At 34.6% G+C, this 21826-nt stretch overlaps 1 pseudogene; it reads left to right on the top strand.

Moving 5' to 3' along the window:
- The window catches only part of LOC143386131 (E3 ubiquitin-protein ligase Mdm2-like), a 33529-nt pseudogene extending 17486 nt beyond the window's left edge, over positions 1-16043 (top strand).
- Positions 16044-21826: the final 5783 nt, after the last annotated feature.

Below are 21826 nucleotides of genomic sequence, written 5' to 3' on the forward strand. Positions count from 1 at the left end.
TAATGTTCAATTTGCTTAAAACATATTGTATATTCATTTCCTTCACTTATGAAATAAATTTTGAACTGTATACTCAAATACAGGGACAGATTATGCTTCTAAATTCTGGCACTTTATTAGAAATTAGAAATGTTTCTCTCTCTCTCTCTCTCTCTCTCTCTATATATATATATATATATATATATATAGATAGATAGATATAGATAGATATAAATATAGATATAGATAGATAGATAGATAGATAGATAGATAGATAGATAGATATATTCATGTGCATGTGTGTGTTTGTGTGTATATATAATTTAGATTTCTATTTTGGGTATATTAAGGTTATCTGTATCTGTAGATATAGATATACTTGGTTTTTAATTGTGTTTTTTTTTCTTTTTACGTTGGTAGAATTTTTGCTGATTTGTCTATGATTAAAGACATTAATCCAATCATTCTCTAGACCAACTATTTATTGACTGATTTTCAAAGTTTTACTCAATGTCAAAAATGACAACTTTTATGGAGAATTTGTATCTATTGGATACCTGTGACTCTTACACTTCACATGTACTATTGTTTAAGTCACTGGTTTTCAAAACATTTTTACCTAATAAACCCCTTAGTTTCTCTTTCAAAGATTTTTTTTCTTGGCTCTATTAGAAAAGATACTAGCTCACTAGTTCTGAAATTCAATCCTGACATTTTAGACATGCATTATCAGATGACAGTGACAGGGTTATTTTGAAAACCACTGAGGTCACTTATTGCTATGATTTGATTGTGTGCCTCTTAAATCAGTTGCAACACAATCCCCTTTGTGGTGGTATTGAGAAGTTACAACTTTGGGGGAAGTGATAATGCCATGACAGATTTACAGTGAAAAGGTTAACACCTTATGAAAATGCTCTAAACAATGACCTTGGACCTTCATTTCTCTTCTGCTCTTCTGACTTGTAAAGACAGTGTTCAAGAAACATCCTGGAACCAGAGAATAGGGCCTTCAGCAGACACTGAACCTGCTTGCATGTTGATCTTGGGGTTTCAAGCATTTAGAACTATGAAGAAATAAATTTCTTTTGAAAATTACACAGTCTCAGGTGGTTTGTTATAGCAGAACTAACCAAGTAAGATTACACTATACTACCCCTCACAATAGGGATAAGAAAGAAATTGAAATAAAAATGGAGAAGAAAATGATGTTATGATGGATGAGCTCAGGCATTAGAAATTCTATGTAGCATTTCCAGTACTGCATTACCTTTCTCCTTAAAATAATTTTTCATGAATTGCTTGTAATGTTTGTGTCCTCAAATAAAAAGTTTTTCTGTGTGTGTTCTTCAATTTACAAGACTGATTGATCATACAGATTGAATCGCTTAGTGTACTGTGATCATAAAAGTGAACAGATTCATTGATTAATTGTCCAAATTATTTCTTTGCATGCTTTCTATAGAGATAAATGAAAGAATTTTATTTCAATTTTCAATAATTTACAATTTTGTTTTTGTCATAAATCTGTTTTTTTGTCAAATTGGAAAGTTTCTGTCATTTTTTCTACATGAGTTGTATGATGCAGAAGTATCAGTTTTCAAACTATTTTAGCAATAAAATTGGTTTTTTTAATATTAGTTGTTCAAAACATTACAAAGCTCTTGACATATCATATTTCATACATTTCATTCAAGTGGATTATGAACTCCCATTTTTACCCCATGTACATATTGCAGATTCATGTCAGTTACACATCCACTTTTTTACATACTGCCATACTAGTGTCTTTTGTATTCTGCTGTCTTTCCTGTCCTCTAATATCCCCCTCCCCTTCTCCCCTCCCATCTTCTCTCTCTAACCCATCTACTGTAATTCATTTTTCCTCTCTTTTTTTTAGCAATAAAATTGTGAGTTGGCAGAGTTTTACTATGATGCCATGTGAGTTGGCAGAGTTTGAAAGAGTGAAGGCAAAAAGAGGAGAATTTCTATAGTAACAAGGCTAGCAATAAAGGAATCACAGTGTCATTGACTACAAACCATATGGCTACTTTACTCCAAACCACAACTAAATTTTAATCAGTGAAATTCTCCTTTAAGAGAAATCCTCAAAATTGTTGTCTTTCAGGTGGAATAAAGTCCAAAAGAAAAAGGAAAGTTAATGGTCTTAATAAATTTCATTATCTTACCTGATTTGAAAGTTTACAGAAGTAGATCTCAAGGCTGTGAACTGAAGGTCCAGGCAATTGAGTGTCTCCAATGCTTAAGCTTTGCATTTTTCATGGTAAGGGAAGACATCAATCTCCCATTCCACTGGCCCAAGTAAATATATGACTGTGGCTAACAGGATGGAATTAAATACATTTTCTACCTTGTGAAATAGCATATTTATTACAGTATAATCACCTACTAATATATATTTGTTTTAAAAAATAAAAATTAAAGTAAAAAAGAAAAGCTACCATGGCTTGTTTTGCTTGTCCAAGTGTTCAGGTTATGATTTTTGTGAGCATTAAGCATGTTTAAGAAATATAGCAGAGTTGTTATCTTGGTACTCTGTCTATAATGACTAAAATGCTTAAATAATATGAAGGTAGGGACTACACAGTTAACTCTAGAACCAGGAATCACTGTTCTGAGTTAAGTCTACAGGGACCACCTCAGAAATGGAAATTCATTGTCCTAAGATAAAAAAGTCACCAGGAATTATTTTCTATGTTGGAAACAGATATAAGTTTAAGTGTTTGAAGAAGTTTGAATACATTTACTATTATTTATTTTTTTGTTTTAATTAACTGTCTAGTATAAGATTATATAAATATTATATTTTTATGAGTATCATAGGTGATATTTATTGAATCAAAACAATGTTTTGGAGCCTGCACTAGAAGATTTCTACTTCTTATATCATTACATCCTCATGGTATCCTCATAATAATTACTAAAATCTATTCAATTAATGAGCAATCCGAGGCACAGTGATGGGAGGCAACCTGCTCAAGGTAGTCTTCATAAAAAGTAGTGGAGAAAATTTTCAGATAAGAATCTGCTGATTTATGCAGGCTTGCTACATCACTTATTAGACATGACTTCAGCACTTTTTAATATAAATGCAATTTGGTTTTTCTTTCTGTGAAAAAGAATAACAGTGACTTGACATCATGAAACAGTTTTTAAATTAAATATTATTTGCCAATTGCAGCCCTAAGAAATTAATATTCATATCTTGATACCTGGTATAAATTGAAAACTGAAAATGTTCACTGGACTTTCCAATAGTTTTCTTTTTCTACAAAATTAACAACAATTCATTCATTACACAATTAGAAGGAAGAAGGGGAATAGCTAGGATGGTGGAGGGAGACCCTCATCATTATACAAAATACATGTATGATGATGTAAATTTGTTGTCAGCATACCTTATATACAAACAGAGATATGATAAATGGTGGTATAAAGATATATTAAGAATTGAATGCAAAAAATAAGAGAGCTCATGTGTATTGAAATAATTTGGTGTAAACATACTTTATATACAGACTTACAAAAATTATGCTGTGATTAGATAAAATTGAATGTAATGCACTCCATTATTGTCATGTATATAAGAAAGAAAAAAAAAACAAATTGAAAGTAATCCTTCAATTGTGAAATGTAATCAATAAAAATCATTAGCAGATAACAAAAAAAAAATCTCATGGTGATTACATCATCTTTCCTTTTTGGGGATATTGTTTGCTGCCTATGGCAAAATACAAGTATAGATTTTGAGATTTGTGAAATAATTTATTCCAATATAATCCATTTCAAAAAATTAGAAAATTAAGTGATTTACATGATATATGTACATTTCAAGTAAGTTTTTATCATGAGGTTGTATAATTTTCATATTTTTGTTATATGAATTTCACATACTTTAAAAGTACACATGCTTCATTTAATATAAGCATTATTAAATGTGAAAATTTTTAAAAATGTTTATCTGTTAAGGAATTAGTTAACTCTTTATAATTTCTCATTTTATTTGATTCTGCAAGTTATCTCTGACATATACTTTCAATTTTCTAAGAGAGAATTGTTTTCACTTTATAACTTTTAAATGTTTAATGAGAATTTTAAAATTTAATACTCTATATTAATAATGATGATCTAACCTTTGAAAAATTGTTTATAAATTGGTCTTTCTTTTACAAAAGGTTTTATATTTGAATCATTAATATACTCATTTGAGAGTAATTTATTCAGGAAGGCTTTTAGATGTTAACTTCATTTCTATGTAACTACAAATATTTTGTTAAGTAGGGATATTTGTAATTATCTCTCCCAAGTAGTGCACATATATTTTTCAAGTGATATAAAAGGAAGCTTAACTTCAAAGTGAAATACACAAACTTGAGAGTTACCATTACCTAGTTATCTGATCTTGTCCATGTGTCTTTAACTCATTAAGTCTCAGTTCAATCATTTTAATATGATGGGTACTAACACAGTCCTAGATGGTATAGACCATTACATACCTACATTATAATTTAGCCATTACTGTACATGAAGTCCATCATTAATGAAAACAATATGATTTCTAATGTTAAATCCACAGAGCCACATATGACTCTAGGATTTAACATTATAACAATCAGTATAGACCTTATAATGAGACAAATAATTAGCCCTGTGGAATTAAAGACAGAAAACTTAAAAAGGCTCTCATCATTTATACAATGATGAAAGACAGATACTTTACTGCCATTAAGGAGAAGAAATGATATTCTTTTCAAAGAAAGCTGCTAAAACAATGGAATATATGCATAACAAGAAAGTCATGGTATCATTTCCTGGTAAGACATAATAAATCATTCATTGGTAAAAAAAAAATAATTTTAATATAAAAGAAAAATATAAGATATGCAAAAACTTTTACAAGAAAGGGATTTATACAATTTATATAGTGGTGGGTGACTGTAATACCAGCTACTTGGTAAGAAAAGTAAGAAGAATTGCAAGATAAAGTTCATCTTCAGGGCTGGTGCTGTAACTCAGTTGGTAGAGCACTTGTCTAGCATGTGTAAGGCACTGGGTTTGATCCTCAGCACCACATAAAAATAAATAAATAAAATAAAGTTATTGTGTCTTTCTACAACTAAAAATATTTTTAAATGCTTAAGCATTATAGTGAGATACTTAAAATAAACTCTAGAAAGGACGCAATTGTAGCTGAGTAGTATGGCAAGCCTTTCTTTAATCATCCAAAATAAAATAATAATAATAATAATAATTATAATAATAACAATAATAAATACATGAATATGGTTGTTTGTTTTCAAGTTATATAATGTTTCCATAACAAAACAGGGAAATATTAAATTGTAACTTATAGTTATGATATGATACCATTAAATGGTACCAACTGAAGTAACAAATTAGGAAAAACTAACTGCCTCACATATGACAAAATGTATGCCTCACATATGAAAAAAGAGAGAAGGAAACTAGGGCAAGAGAATCCCAAGTTTAAAGCTAGCCTTAGCAATTCATTCAGGCCATAAGCAAATTAGAGACATTGCCTTAAAATTTAAAAATAAATAAAATAAAAAGAGGAGGGGATGTTACACAGTAGTTACGCATCCCTGATTTTAAAACTGGGTACCAAAAAAGTAAATAATAATTAAAAGAATGTCAAAAACTGAGACTCCAAGGAAGAGAACATAAAAGCTATATATACATAGTAGAATATTCCTATAATACTAGCAGCTTGGGATACTCAGGAAGAAGAATTGTGAGTTCAAATACAGTCTCAGAAATTTAGTGAATACCTAAGCAATTAAGTGAGATTGTGAGTCAAATGAAAATATTTAAAGAGATCTAGGATATTTTTCAGTGGTTAAGTGCCTCAGGATTGAATTCCCAGAACCAAAAAAAAAAGAAACAGATTTCAATATACATCTTTCAAAAGGAAACATAAGTGTTAAATAATCATAAGATATCTCAATAGCGTTAGAAATTAGGAAATGACAAATAAAATAATAACTGTGAGACAAAATTAAATAGTATGAGTAAACACATGAAACAAATTTTCATGAACTAAAGATGAAGTAAAAATTGTTATTTCTTCGAAGAAACTGGCTATTGAAAATACATGCTTATTCCCCAACAGAAGAATATGCTTATAAAAATTACTGCACATCTTAACCATGATGACATATAAAGATATGACAGTATTGGTCCAAACAGATAAAACTCAAAACATGAAGAAAAGGCAATGTACATTGAGAAAGATATAAGAATAAAGTGAGGAAAATGATTTCCAGAACCCATTTTATCATAATATATCCAGTTTGACAAATATGTAAATCGTCAAATAGTTTTATGTAGAAGTCACATATATATAATATTTTGCATGCATGCATATTTAAAAATATTTAGAGTTTGAGAAAATAAATATATACATATAAAAGACTTGATTATACTCACTATTGTGTACATGATAAAACTTATCATTACCAAGATGTAAAATTCCCCCTAAATCTCAAGCATCACCTCATTAAAATGTTAGCATATTTTACTTTTATGGAAGAAGTGACCAGAGAAAAATTCTAAAATTTATCTGGAATGTTATATGTTATACATAAAATTAGCACTCAAATTCTGAATTAAAAGAACTTATTTTTCAATAATAAAAACCAAAGAATCATAATATAAAACAATATCCATAAATGAATGTATATGTCTGTAAAACTCAATGTTTATTTAATAAAAATTGAAAAGCCAACATAAATCTAAACACCTTAAGAAACTCACCACATGTGAAAGGATGACATGGCCAGACCTAAAGGAAAATCAACTACAGGGCAGAATTTACTGGTATAGTTTTTGTATACAATATGCAAGGCACTGGGTTCAAATTTCAGCACAATAATAAAAGGCATATTTTAAGTGAGGGCAATATTGGGAATATAAAAGAATAGGAGATACTGACTCTCTCGCCATCCATGGATACATTGAATGAAATATTGTTTCAAGTTCCTCTGAGGCAAAGTAAAAAAATGAGTTGAAAGATTTATATAAATTGAACAGCAGGGAAAATACCTGCCACTTGATGATTTTAAAAAGCTAGGGTAAACTTGGGCCTCAGTTCAGCCTTAGGCATTGTACTATGTAATTGGAACAGAATTACCAACAGCCAGTGTCACCCTGAAAAGAGAAAGTTTGGGACCATATATATAACACAATACCTGTAAATAGTTTTTGTGCTTACAGCTTAATTTTGCTTGTGCTGAAGAAGGATCTTGACATTTATAAGTGCTAAGAACACAGAAAAAGTGATAGTTATCTACATCCATGCAAGGGCATCCATGTGCTTAAACCCTGAGATCAGGAGAAAGAAGTTAATCACAAAATATTTGGTTTATGCATTTGTGTGTGTTCAACACACAAAGAGCTCCAATCTCCAGCTTTCCCTTCTAAAAATTCCATGACTGCCAATTTTTCCCAGGAGAAAAATGATTTCTTCACTGACCATCTAATCTTTTAACATGTTCCACTCAATGGACAAAAAAAATATTTTCCTCATATATAACAAAACACTCTGAAAAAAAAATATATAAGGCTTAGGCAGGAGGACCACAAATAGAAAGACATTTCAAGCCCTCAAAGTTCTGGGAGTAAAGCTTACTGATCATATGCAAATATCTACTAGATCAAAACCCGAGGCCTTCTATTGGTTTGTAAGCATGTCTATGGGCTGCTAAAACCCAACCAGTAGTTCAGAGAAGAGGTTAGAAAGCGCACATATCTGTTAATTCCCAGAAAAGATTTTCTACACACTCTCTCTGTGGCCACTTGACAGATTGGACTCTACAATCTTCTAACATGAATTTGATGCACTAGCCAAACAGTGGACACTTGTATACTGAACACCACTATTAGAGTAGCTTATGCCACCAGGCATGGTTGCACATGCCTGTAATCCAAACAGTTTGGGAAGTTGAGGCAGGAGAACCTGCAGTTCAAAGCCAGCCTCAAGAAAAGTGAGGCACTAAGCAACTCAGTGAGACCCTGTCTCTAAATAAAATACAAATTAGGGCTGGGAATGTGGCTCAGTGGTTTAGTGCATCTGAGTTCAATCCCCAGTGCCTACACTAAAAAGGAGAACAGTTTTGTCAATAATTTAAAAATAAAAATGAGTCAAGAAACTGTGGATATAGAAAAAAAGAAATCCTTGTACACTGTTTGTAAAAATGTAAATTTAGAAAACTCATTTGGGAAAATCATGTAGACTCGTTGAACTATTTAAAACAAAGCTAACACATAACATGATTACATTAATTCTGGGTAGAATTTCAAGAAGTTAGAAAAGGAAGTCAAAGAAATGACTGCATGTCCATTATCACATAGCAGTATTTTCAGTAGTCAAAAAAAAAAAATGATAGACTTAAGTGAAGGGTGTTTCAAGAGATTTCTTTCAGCTCCAGGGCATCCAATTACTCACCAGATAATCTGAACACCATATTTCACACTACTTACTTTTGTCAGAAGAGGACACAGAGACACAAATAGGCTATACACTCCAAAACTATGTGGACATGATAGCTATGGATACATCAGAAACCCCTGACTAAGGAGAAAGTATGAGAGTTACATGAGTGAAAAGAGGACATATCATCTTGTAAAGTCCACAAGAGGAAATCACAACTCAAAGACAATCAAGTAAGGTATCTGTTTCTATGAAAGACAAAGAGAGGAAAAGAATAAGTATTTCATTACAAAGTGTCAGTGACACTTTTTTTTCTGTCATATTAAACAAAAACTGGAGGATAAAAATTCCATAACACTGCCACCTAGTGCTTGGGTTGTGGCTCAGAGTTAGAACACTCACCTAGCATGTTTGAGGAACTGGGTTTGATCCTCAGCACAACATAAAAAATGAAATAAAAATATTGTGTCCACTTATATCTAAAAAAAATTAAAAAACAACAATGTCAACTAGTGTTGGAAAAAATAGTTACAAAATAATTTGTTCATCTGAAATATGTGAAACAACTTATTATGTTGTGGAATAATAAATTTGGCATTGGGAAAATGAACAGGAAAATGAAATTATAGGATTATATTTTGAAACCTTTAAAAAATAAAACTGAAGAAAAAAGTCCAGCATTCTGAATTTGAGGTCCTTCTTCTCAGATATATAGAAAGCTCAGAATGAAAAAGCAACTTAGTCACCTGTATACCAGCAACACTTTTATGAAGAGAAAAGAAAATCACATCTGAATTCAGAATACTCTCATGATAATATGGCATTAAGTAATACACAATCTGAGGAGATGCCAGGCTTCCAGAACAAAGCTGTCCATGTAGGCTTCAGGCCATGCCTGAAGACACCATGATTAGATAGGACAGAATGTTCAGGATTCAGCTGTTGATGTATTCCCCACAGGATTTGACATAGAAGACTTAGGAATAATCTTCTCCATAGAAATGTTCATTTTTTTATATTCTGGAGACTATGCTGGGAAGTTCCCATCTACCAAAATCACTTTCAGGCATAGCAATTGCTGTGTAAAACTTCTTCCAAATGGTCTTCCTTTCCAGTGTACAGATACAGTCTCAAAACTCCACACAGTCACTATTTTCTGTCTTTCAGTGTGCTTTGCACTTCCCCTAAATATTTTTTTTATTATTTGTGTGGCAGCAGAACCTGGGTTTTCCAGGCTTTGAGGAGGATGCCTAGAAATGGATCTCAAAGAATTGAAAGCTTCAGAAATAAAAACTTGATCAGATAGTGTAAGCCATGCTTTTCATATGCGTCATATAATGAATTGAAACATTCTCACCCAAAAGTGCCTGATTGGAATGTCCCTGCCATCTGAGTCTGAATCCACTGAACAGATTCAAAGTGGCAATAGATTGCATCAACTTCAGCAATCAATGAGGCTATCCATAATGAGTCAAGATAGGTGCATTTACTTTACTTTTCTTATTAGGTGATTAGAAATGAGTACAGGCAAGGTTGCCCTTTCTGTGCTTATTCAACCTTTAAACTCCATAAATTACAGTTTAAACCATAAATTTCCACCTCTATAGTGTCATGCTAAGGTACATACTCAATTATCCACACCTTCTGTGGCATACATAAGGTCATACTATATTGTACCCATTTGTTTTATAGAACCTTTCATATTATAATAATTTATAAGTATCACTTTCTCACTAATTTGTCAGAAATGCAAGACAATGTCAAATGTATATTTGCATCTTTTATGTTCAGCCTATTTTCTTGCTTATATGACATGCTTTTTTGTGTGCATTGAATACATAAATTTACTTTTTTTACAGATGTTGATGAATCTTTATCTTGTTCATTTATTTATAAGTGGTGCTGAGAATTTAACCCAGTGACTCACATATGCTAGGTTATTTTTTATCATTGAAATAATAAAGACATTTGAAACTAATACTTTGATTGACATCATATTGCCCCTCAAAAATACTCCCCTGCTATTTTTAAATTTCAAAATCTATTCTGAATACTTTTCATATCAGACTCTTGCTCTGCAAAATCTTGGGTTTCCCAGCCAATTCCAATTTTTCATTATCAGCCAGTTCATTTACCTCCTCTTTCTATGCTGTCTTCAGTATCCTTGGTCCCTCAGCTGCTCTGCTAGAACATATTAAGTTCCCATCCCTCATGACATGATGCTTCCAAACCTATTCCAAATGCAGTTTACTATTTGTGATGCTAAACTAATGAGAAGAAATTTTAATTCCTTCATAATTACATTCATTATATAAACACATTCTTTGATATATACACATTTTTGAGTTAGTTGTTTTTTGAAACTTTAAAAGCCTGTAAAATTGTATTTTATAATCTGTAAAATGAAATTTGTTTTGACATAATATTTCACTCCTGATTGTAATCTTATTCTATAACTTTATATCCCTTTATGTAAATTACATCATTTTCAGTGCTGATGTGGACATTCATATTCAATGTCTTTGATTTCACATAATTAAAGGAACTTTTCTTTGTTTGCTATCATATTTTTCCTGTAATGAAACAGGCTTATTTTATATATCTCTTTCAAGTTTGGCATTACTCAATTTCAGGTAATTCATATAAGTCACAATTATGAAAATTAAAATTTAAATATCCAGCAGAAATAATGTGGTATTCAAAATAAGAATTAAATTATTTAATTATAAAGAGTTTAAGGTTAAAGTATTTCATAATGTTCTATTTTGTGTTTAGTGATGAGCATGCAAGTATATTGTTATTCATTAAACTATTTTGTATATGCCTTTTTAATAATACATGTCTCTAAATACATTTATCTAGAAACACCACCTAAATTTTGTACAAATGCTTAACAGCTTATGAAAAAAAAATATTTCAAAATGCGTAAGATACAAGTTGATCTTAAGAATATTAAAATAATGCACAACTCAAAATTATAGCCATTCTTGTATGAATAGGATTATGACAAATTAATAGCATTAAGATTATCAAGCTATAAAGTCTTATATTGCAGTATTATTCAAATGTAGATAAATATAAAACATTAATTTGTGTAAAATATGCAAGCATTTCTAACTAGAACCAATAAATGTCTTGAACTAATTGCCTCGTTTTAAATCATTATACAATCATGTATGAATATATGCAAAATTTGAATTTTTTAATTACCTTTTAATGGAAAGAGTAGCTATAGCATCTTCATATTTTTATTTATTTATTTATGTTTTTGTTCTTCAATCCGTTTATGTCTAAAGGAGGGCAGAATTCATTTGAAAAAAATTCTACCTCAGGGAAGGCAGTTTCAACCTTATAAGAATTTCAGAAAAGGTTAATGTGGTACTGTGTGGTTTATTAAACCAAAACCCCCAATATTCTACTTCTTAATTAAAAGAATGTTCTAAATAGGACATTTATTTTATCTTCTCTTCAGCAATACCCAATGGGCCTGATTTGTCAGCCTAATGGTTAGATAATAGATTTCTATAATCCTGCTCTCTGTGTGCCTTCATGGTCAAGGAAAATTTATTTTTCTTCTGAAACCAGTGTCCTTACTTTGAAACAAAATGTTTGTATATCCTCACTAACTCACATAGAAGTAGAACATTAATTTAGAGGGCAGTTGGACATTCATAAATGCATCTATTAAAAACTAGCTGGAAACTTCTTGAAGGCACAGTTGTGTGATTCATCTCTGGCACTTCATTACAACTTCCTTGTCAATAGATGTAACTATTAAAATATTTATTTTAACTCAACCAATTGATGATAGAGCTAACTGGTTTACTCCAGCATACAAATACACACACACACACACACACCATCTTATTTTAAACTTTTAACTTTTAGGTTGCATACACAAGATGATTTGCCTTGGTTTATTCCTGTTGTAATGCTATTATAGTTTGGATCTGGAATATCCCCCAAAGTCTCATGTATCAAAATCTTGGTCCTCAGTGCAGAAATGTTCAGAGATGAGACATTTGGGAAGTGATTGGATAACAAGAGTCTAACTTCATCATCTCCATTGATGGTATCATAACTGAATGTATTGTTGGGAGGTGGTGGAAACTGTGGGGGATGGAAACTAGTTGAGAGACCAGATCTTTGGAATTGTGCCCTGCCCCAGGATCTCCTTTCATCCTTTATGTTGATTTTCCCAGGTATTTTGTCACAGTGATAAAAAGCTGACTAATAAATATGCCATAATCATTTTTAGAGGTGGTCTTATTTAAAGAGTGTAATAAGAAGAATAATAAGCCCCAAAATGTCTAATTCCTCGACATATTTTCCATGCATACATTATCTTACATGGAAAGGGAATTTTGCAGATATAATTCAGAATATGGATCTTGAGATGTAAAGAGTATCCTAGATTAACTTGGACTGAGTCTAGTTACATGAGTCCTTAAAAGCAGGGAATTGTTCCTATGAAGGTCAGAGGGATATGACAAGATGGAAAGGGGGAAACATTTCAAGCACAGTATGGTCAACTTCTGTTTGCTGGTTTCAAGATGGAGGACAAGGACCAAGTTAAAGAATGTATATAGCTGGGAACAACCTTCTGCTCACAGCCACAAAGGACTAAATCCTACCAATAATGCAAGTGAGCAAGGAAATGAATCCTTCCTTAGAACCTCTAAACAGGAAAACACACCCTTAGAGCAAGTTGGATTTTAGCCTGGTGAAATTTTACAAAATCACAAAACTGTGAAGTAATAAATTCATTTCAGATGTCAAATTGGTGGTAATTTATTATAGCAGCAGGAGAAAACTAATACAGATATTTTAATATGGTGACTCCAGTTGGGAAGCTACATCAGGGCCAATGAACAGGAAACCTGTAGAGGGGAAGCCAAAATCATAAAGTCCCTTCAATTTAAGAGTCAGAAAAGTGCAGAGTGTACAGAATGGCAGCCTCTCCATCCTCTTTAGCATTTTTCTTGATTCCCTTAAGGTCTTGGAGAATGGGAGCATGTGTTATACACAGCAAGATATTAGGAGGGCTAGTTTATGTCATTAGAGACTGAAAATTTACTTTCATCTCTTCAGAAGAACTGGCTTAAAAATGCATACAGAAATGACAATGTTGGTATTTTTTAGAGAATCATAATACAGTTGAATGAATATGAGTTATATGAAAGAAGAAAGCACTTAAGTGTTTAAAAATGAAGCTGATTCAGCTGCTTCAGATTTCCACTGATTGAGCGCAGACTTCTGCAATTGCCTCTGCAGCTGTTTCAGGCTTCAGTGCTACTCTTTTAACTTGACATTCTGGAAATTAGTTACTTTAGTTTTAAACAGCTGACTTACTGTTAATCAATAAAATACATCTCTTTAAGAATAATTTCTCTCCTCAGAAAAAGAAAGTACATCAGTAACATAAACATACAAGCTGCAAGCTGAGTGTCAAAGTCTTTGCTGCTGTTAAACCTCCAAGGTCCTGAAGAAGGGCTCTTCCTTGCCTGACAGATGGGTCACAAGGAAGAATCCATGTGGAGACAGGTTCAATTATGACTTTGATGGAGAAGAGGAATACTTTGGGGACAATGTAAAAATGGCCAGAAATCTAGAAAGCCATCTCCCAAACATCAGAGTTCTCCAGAGTGGTCCCCAGACCACAGTATCTAGTAGGAATCATTATAACAGAAAATTATTGAATCTCCTCCAGGCTTGATCAAAAATTCTGGGGGTGGAACTCCAAACTCTACACTGTTACAAAAATCCACAGGTGATCCAGATGTCTGCTAATGTTTGAGAAATAGTGACCTAACACAACCTCTCTGGTCACTTTCTAAATTTTCTTATTAGCTTCTCTAAAGTTTTTTTAATTCTTAGATGCCTCCAGAAATTAAACAGAGGCTGTTCTTACTAGTTTACTACCCCTCAACCTAATTTATTTTAGGGTACTGTGTATGAATGAGTTCTCACTATATCCAATAAGGTTCTTAATATGTCAAGTGCCCAATAAATGGAAAATAATTAAAATTGATGATACAGTAAGAACTTGTTTAATGAGTGGGAGTTCAAAGAAGAAGAAAAAGAATTCAATCTATTTGGTTTCAAATTTATTTTGTTTGCTGTCTACTTTTGAGCAAATTCATTTGCTTGCTACCAGCAAAATATTGTCATGAAATATATTTTGAAAACATGGATTCTTAGGCCTTTTCCCTGCATTTTTACATAGTTATATCCAACACTTATTTATTTTCCTAAGAGATCCTTTCTCACTTTTGTCTATCGTGGTCACGATATGTGGCAAATTTTATGTACTGATCCAGTCCATTGTGCAATACAAGCATATCTGTTTCTACTGATGGTGCTGTAAGCACCTCACAGATTCCAGCTTCGGAACAAGAGACCCTGGTTTGACCAAAGCCATTGCTTTTAAAGTTGTTAAAGTCTGTTGATGAACAAAAAGACACTTACACCATGAAAGAGAACCATCAGATGCCAGCACATTAGTGAGTGAGAACAGGTGTCACCTTGAAGGTGGGAGTGTATCAGAAGGGCCTTATGCTAGAACTACAGGGAGAGAAGACTTCATCTTCCTGTTTGGTTTCTAGACCAACTACCTCATCTAAAAGGAGAGCAATTTGTGAGACAGAAGAAAATTTATATGAATTATCTGGTGAATGACAAAAGCACCACAAATCTGATAGTATTTTCCTTTCCTTTGATGAAAGCATGGCTCTGTGTGTAGAAAGGGAAATATGTTGTGAAGGAATCAGTAGAAGTGAATCAGTAGTGATTCCATCAAATATGAATATTGAAGATGGTGTGAGTGAACATTCCAGTGATTGGTTGGATCAGGATTCAGTTTCAGATCAATTTAGTGTAGAATTTGAAGTTGAATCTCTTGATTCAGAGGATTATAGCCTTAGTGAAGAAGGACAAGAACTCTCAGATGAAGATGATGTGGTGAATTGAGTTACTGTGTATCAGGCAGGGGAAAGTGATACAGATTCATTTGAAGAAGATCCTGAAATTTCCTTAGCTGACTATTGGAAGTGTACTTCATGCAATGAAATGAATCCTCCCTTTCCACCACAATGCAATAGATGTTGGACCCTTCATGAGAACTGGCTTCCTGAATATAAAGGGGGAATTTCTGTGACATCCAAACTAGAAAGCTCAACACAGGCAGAAGAAGGCTTGGATATGCTGGAGAAAAAACAAAAAAACTACAGCAAATGATTCCAAAGAATCATGTATTGAGGAAAATGATAAGACCACACAAGCTTCCCAGTCACAAGAAAGTGAGGACTATTCTCAACTATCAACTTCAAATAGCATTAGTTATCACAGTCAAGAAGATGTCAAAGAGTATGAGAAGGAAGAAACACAAGACAAAGAAAAAGGTGTGAAAACTGATTTTCTCCTTAATGTCATTGATCCATGTGTGATTTACCAAGGTTGACCTAAAAATGTTTATGGTAAATCAGGATATCTTATGTCATGCTTCACATGTGCAAAGAAGCTAAAGAAAAGGAATAAGTCCTGTCCAGTATGCAGACAACCAATTCAAATGATTGTGTTAACTTATTTCAACTAGCTGCCATGTCATAAAAATAGGATTATATATTTCTAGTTATAACCCTAAATATTTTGACCCTATGGATTTTATTTTTACTGACATTTATAAGGGAAAGAAACTCAAACTTTCTTCCTCTAGATTTCTTTGTAATATAATTTACCTACCTTGGCAGGAAAAGTAGGTAATACGTATTCCCTTCTAGGAAAGATTCCCTTCTGTTTATATTTTATATATGGGTTTTAATAAAATTTACATTGAATATATAACTCATTTTTTACCCTCACCCCTAATTTTAAATAATTTCAACTCTCTTAAGTGAGAAGTACCTAATTTTCTTTTTCTTTAACATAAGGCATTTAAGTGTTACTTAGCACTTTTCATGTAAGGAGAAAAATATGTATAAGAAATATAATATTTATATTTTAGATACTCTGTGTTGGATGTGGTGATCCACACGTGTAATTACAGTAACTGAGACTGAAGCAGGAGGATTGAAAGTTCAAGGCCAGCCTCACCAACTTAGAAAGATTCTGTTTCAAAATTAAAAATAAAAAGGCTGCGGATGTAGCTCAGTGTTTAAGTACCTGTGTTCAGTCCCTGGCACCAAAAAATAATTTTAGATACTCTAAAAGTTTCTGATTTTTTTCATAAGTTCTTTCATAAGTTGAGAGTTATATTTTGTGCTATGTAAATAAAAATGAATTTATTCTACAGCCTCTGTTATATGTAGTAAGGGGTATGTAGAAATGAGGTCAGTAAAATGTGGAATTGTCCTGAGAAAATTGTATTGTTTTCTATAAACTGAAAAGTGATTCTAAGACAATTTGAAATAAGTTTTTGGTCTAGGTTATATGGTTCTTAATAGTTTCCTAAGTTTCAGAATTTGGTTTAAGTCTTGTTTTAGAAACCAGTGAATTCAGGAGTTTGATAAACAACTGTTTATTAAAACTAACTGGAAAGGTTGTAAAAAATAACTTTTGGAATCTATTTTATATATTTTAACTTAGTTATTCGTGAATAGCTCTGTTAACTTCTTTGGGTATCAGGAGATCTGGTCTTCACCAAAGGCTTTAGAAAGACTAAATATCTACTCTGCTCTTTGTCTCTGCCTCTTAACAGAGAATATTTAGCTTGTGTTCTTTCCCAGGGGCAAAAAGGGGGCAGATACACTCTTAAGGTTCATCAATATTTGCAATGCAGACTGAGTTAGAAAGAAAATAATAAATGGAGCTGTTTGCACCTCTGTTTTCCATTAAAGCTCTCTTCTTCCACCAAAACAAAACATCTTCTTGCAGGGAAGCACCATAAAAAAACAAGGCCTCAATTTGAAGTCAGAAGTAGATTCATATCCCAATTCTACCATCACCAAGCTATGTGATCTCAGGAAAGCACCTAATCTCACAGTTGTAAAAGTGATATAATACTTAACCTCTGGAGGTTTATAAAAAGTTTGAATAAAATAAAATACATTATGCTCTGGAAAATGTGTATAATTGAATGTATTTACCATCTCTTCTAATAGTAAGAAGTTAGTGGATTCCAAAAGGTGATATAGTCATAAAAACTAATAGTCTGAGGAAGACAGGATTTTTTTTTAAATAATACATATTTTATTCAATTAAAGGGTTCTCAATAGGGAAATTTTACAGTGGCTCACACAGGTGATGCCAGCAGCTAGGGAGGAGGATGCAGGAGGATCTCAAGGTCAAGTCTAATCTTACCAAATTGGCAAGACCCTCAGAAACTCAGCAAGAACTTGTTGTTTTTGTCATTGTTGTTCTTTTTAGTTATACATGATGATAGAGTATAATTTGACTTATTTATTTATTTTTTAATTTTTTAAATTTTTTTTATTGGTTGTTCAAAACATTACAAAGCTCATGATATATCATCTTTCATACATTTGACTCATTTGGGTTATGAATTCTCATTTTTACCCCAAATATAAATTGCAGAATCACATTGGTTACACACTCATATTTTTACATAATGGCATATTAGTGACTGTTGTATTCCGCTACCTTTCCTATCCCCTACTATCCCCCCACCCCTCCCCTCCAATCTTCCCTCTCTACCTCATCTGCTGTTGTTCAATTCTCTCCCTTTCCCCCCCCTTTCTCCTCACAACCTCTTATATGTAATTTTGTGTAACATTGAGGGTCTCCTACCATTTCCATATGCTTTCCCTTCTCTCTCCCTTTCTCTCCCCCCACTAGTCTTTGTTTAATATTAAGACAGGATTTTTTTAAAGAAACAATGGACCTGGATTAGTTCCAAACCAAATTGTTTCTGTTGTAGAGAAGGTGATGTTTATAAACTTGAGAAGCTGTGACATGTGAACAGGGTGACTGCATAAAATTGAAATGAGCTATATGTGGGAATAGTGTGCTGGAATTTGAAACACAACAGTGAAGGTGTGAAATTATTTGTTCTTTAATATATTGATAGTGGCCATTTGTATTCTCTCATTCTCTCTCTTCCTTCTATGGACCCTAGGCCCCCCATGCTGAAGATCTCCACAATCTCAAGGCATGTTTGTCCAGAATGAACCATGACATCCTGTCAATGAGGACTCTAAGATAGAGTGAAAGAGAAGGCCCATGTCTACCACCAGGAAGTGTGCCATGTCCTCGGAGAGGAAATCTGTTAATGCCATCTGTCAGTCAACAGGAACAGGCTATGCTCTGTAACAGCAACCCCTGTCTCTCCAGGCCTTGAAACTGCCCAAGCCACTTCAGCTTTCTGCATTACTACTAACTGCCATTAAGGCCACTTGTGGACCCAGGCTGATAGACAGAAGCCCACATTTCAAGGTGACCACACGTGAAGGAAAGAAAGAACTTGAATGTGTCCCCTCTGGCAGCCCAGAGGTGATAATGCCCTCAACTACCCTCATAAGAATGGCTGTGGAAGCCACTTACTTTCAGGGAGGATACAATATATGATCCAGTGAGCCCCAGAGGGAGGAGAACCAGGGGAATGTGGTCCCCTTTCCCAGAGACCAGAGACAGCAGAGTACAGCAGAGAACAGCTCAGTGACTCAGAGGAAACCATGGGAAGAAGAGAGGGATGTGGGCTGTCCTCTTGACTGATGATGTGGCCTGAGGTTGTGACAAGGGCAGTTCCTCTTTCTGGGCTTCCTAATAGGATCCTGGGATTTTGTCTATTCAGATGCTTCAGTTAATTCCAGTTTTGGGATCTGTTATGGAGAACAGGACTCAGTCTCTGCCTCCCTGAGTCTGCATGGGGCAGGAGTATGCTCATGGCTTCCATCCCAATGTGCTGAGGGCCACGATTCTCTCCAGTCATGCTTCAAAATGGCCCTGAAATAATCACAAAGTGACACTGAAATTACTGTAAACATTGTGAGATTGTATCATAACATTCTGTAACTGGGCCCTCCATACTCAAGGCTATCTCAAAGCACAGAAGAAAGAGGAGAAACATGTTGTGACATCCAGGAGCCCAAAATGAGCATAGGTAAGAGTAAACACCACCATGTAGAAAGCCAAGGGTGGCTTGACATTGGCCCAAATCTTTCAGATGTAACTTATAGGTGGTTAGGAGGAGCACAATCATGCAAATGAGGGCTAACAGCCCCTGGGTGACCTTTCCCTGGCCTGGGAAGCTCCTGTGTCAGCAAAAATCAAACGAAGATGGATGGCTGACTCCTTTGGCCCTATATCATTAAACAACAGCATGATCATAGAGAAAGATAAGCAGAGTGGCCACATGTAGGAGTTGGGCTTCAGGTGTGTGACTTGTGGAGAACTGGAGAAAAGCATCCATGACAGCTGGCATCTCTGAAATCCTTCCATGCAGGAAAGGATAAAGGTGAGTCACAGCCCAGCGCTGCCCTTGCAGGCTGAGGAGGGAGTGGGGACAGGACCCAACTTCAGAGTGGTCGCAGAGGGCACCAATCTTTACATTCCAGTCAATATTATTCTAAGGTTTAGTCCTGGCCTTGTCATTCTCCCAAAGACAGTCACTGCATGTTGTAATGTCCACCTCTGTGAATTTATCTGCTCTGCTTTGAAATAAAACAACCTTTTCCCATTAGCTAAACAGTAGTGGCCAATACTAAGGGGTCTAAGGGATCAGAGTCTCAACCAAGTCAAGAACCTTGCCACAATAGTCAGCACCCAGTGCCTACAGACACAAAATTAGGCTGCTACTTGCCAAAGGCAGGAGGTCAGGAAAGCCAAGTATACAAAGAGCCTTTGGGCTGGAGTTCTCCCTTTCTTCATTATAAAGTTGTTGGGTCTCCCTTTAAGAATGCATGCACCTTAGGGAAGTTAATTGAACTCTCAGCAAAAAAAAAAAAAAAAAAAATAGAACTTTTCATAAACAAAATTGCTTTCAGCTTTGCACATAAACTCCCACAAAGCTCATCTCTGGGTCTTTCTGATGGCTCCACACTCCAGATGCACCTGGGGTCACTACTCAGACCATGGCTCTGTTCCCAGGGAGTGCTGTACTGAAGGTATCATCCAATCTTGGGCAACATGAGAGTGCGCTCATCACTGTCACACAGCTTTAGAAACAAGATCTCAAAATAGCCTGAGCTCAGTAATGTGGGCTGCATAGACAGAGGTGCCTAGGAACAGGAAGCCCAGGATACTTCACCACCCTCTCCTCAGCTGCATAAAAAATAGGTACCTAGGAACACAAAGCCTAGGGTCCTGCACCACTCATCCTCGGGTGCTTCTCCATGGGCTGCTCTGTGTTCTTTAAACCTCCTCATCATATCCTATGTGGTTGCTGACATCCTCATCTCACTAAAGGGCATATGAGTCTCAGGTGATTCAATGTTTTCATCAGGTCCTACAGGTAGAGGCTTCTAGAGCAGAGATCTGGATCCAGGCAAGTTTGTCTTTGCTCTCTGAAACCATCTGTGCCATGAGGACTGCACACCTGATAAGGAAGACCTCGCTCCTGTTCTGACACCTGGCCAAAGCACAGGCACAGGATTGCATGTGCTCGCACACCAGAAATCCTTCCTGGGACGGTCACCTGCCAGGCCTCCTCAGGCCACCAATAAATGACAGGCCACTGAAGAAATGAAGCCATGGCCCTGGGTCTTGAAAGCCACGTTTGCTAGTTGCATTTTGTTATTCAATTTGCTTATAAAGGTACTAGGAGTGATTCCAAGTCTACCCTTCCCTGTTTTACACCCTTCAAAACCCCTGAGTTAAGCAAAACAATGAGAAACGTATAGGATCTGGATAAAAACCTAGAGCCACGTATTATGGGAAATGGCTTACATAGAAGAAGGAATAGAAGCACATGCACTGGGAACACAGTCCTCCCAGGTGTCTCACTGGAAGTAGAAGGAACCCCTTGCTCAGCTTCCCAGGTGTCTTCACCCCATGCAGCTCATGGGCAACAGCACACAGGAGCGATTCCAATTTCCCACAACCCAAAGCTGAGAAAGCCTCATTTTCTATCTGAACTCAACCAATGCACTGTAGATTGTTGTTCAAATTTAGGTCACCTAGCCTGACTTCCTCACAAAGAGGAATGGAAAATCTTGGGTAATAATGGAGTCACCCAACTGTGCTCACTCCTGCTCAAATTCCTTTACACTAATTATGCACCTGGGTAATGCACACATAAAAAGGGAACTCCTTTGCACTTGAACAAATTAGTAAAATTCTGGATGCTTTGCAGTGATACCTAATTCTCCTTTTAAAGAATCTTAAATATAAGCCTGAAAGTTGGGACTGGGGTGGTGGCTCAGCGGTTGAGTGGTCACCTAGCATGTGCAAGGCCCTGAGTTCCAACCTCAGCACCACATAAAT

Source organism: Callospermophilus lateralis, unplaced genomic scaffold, assembly GCF_048772815.1.
Source record: "Callospermophilus lateralis isolate mCalLat2 unplaced genomic scaffold, mCalLat2.hap1 Scaffold_113, whole genome shotgun sequence".
Classification (NCBI taxonomy): Eukaryota; Metazoa; Chordata; class Mammalia; order Rodentia; family Sciuridae; genus Callospermophilus; species Callospermophilus lateralis.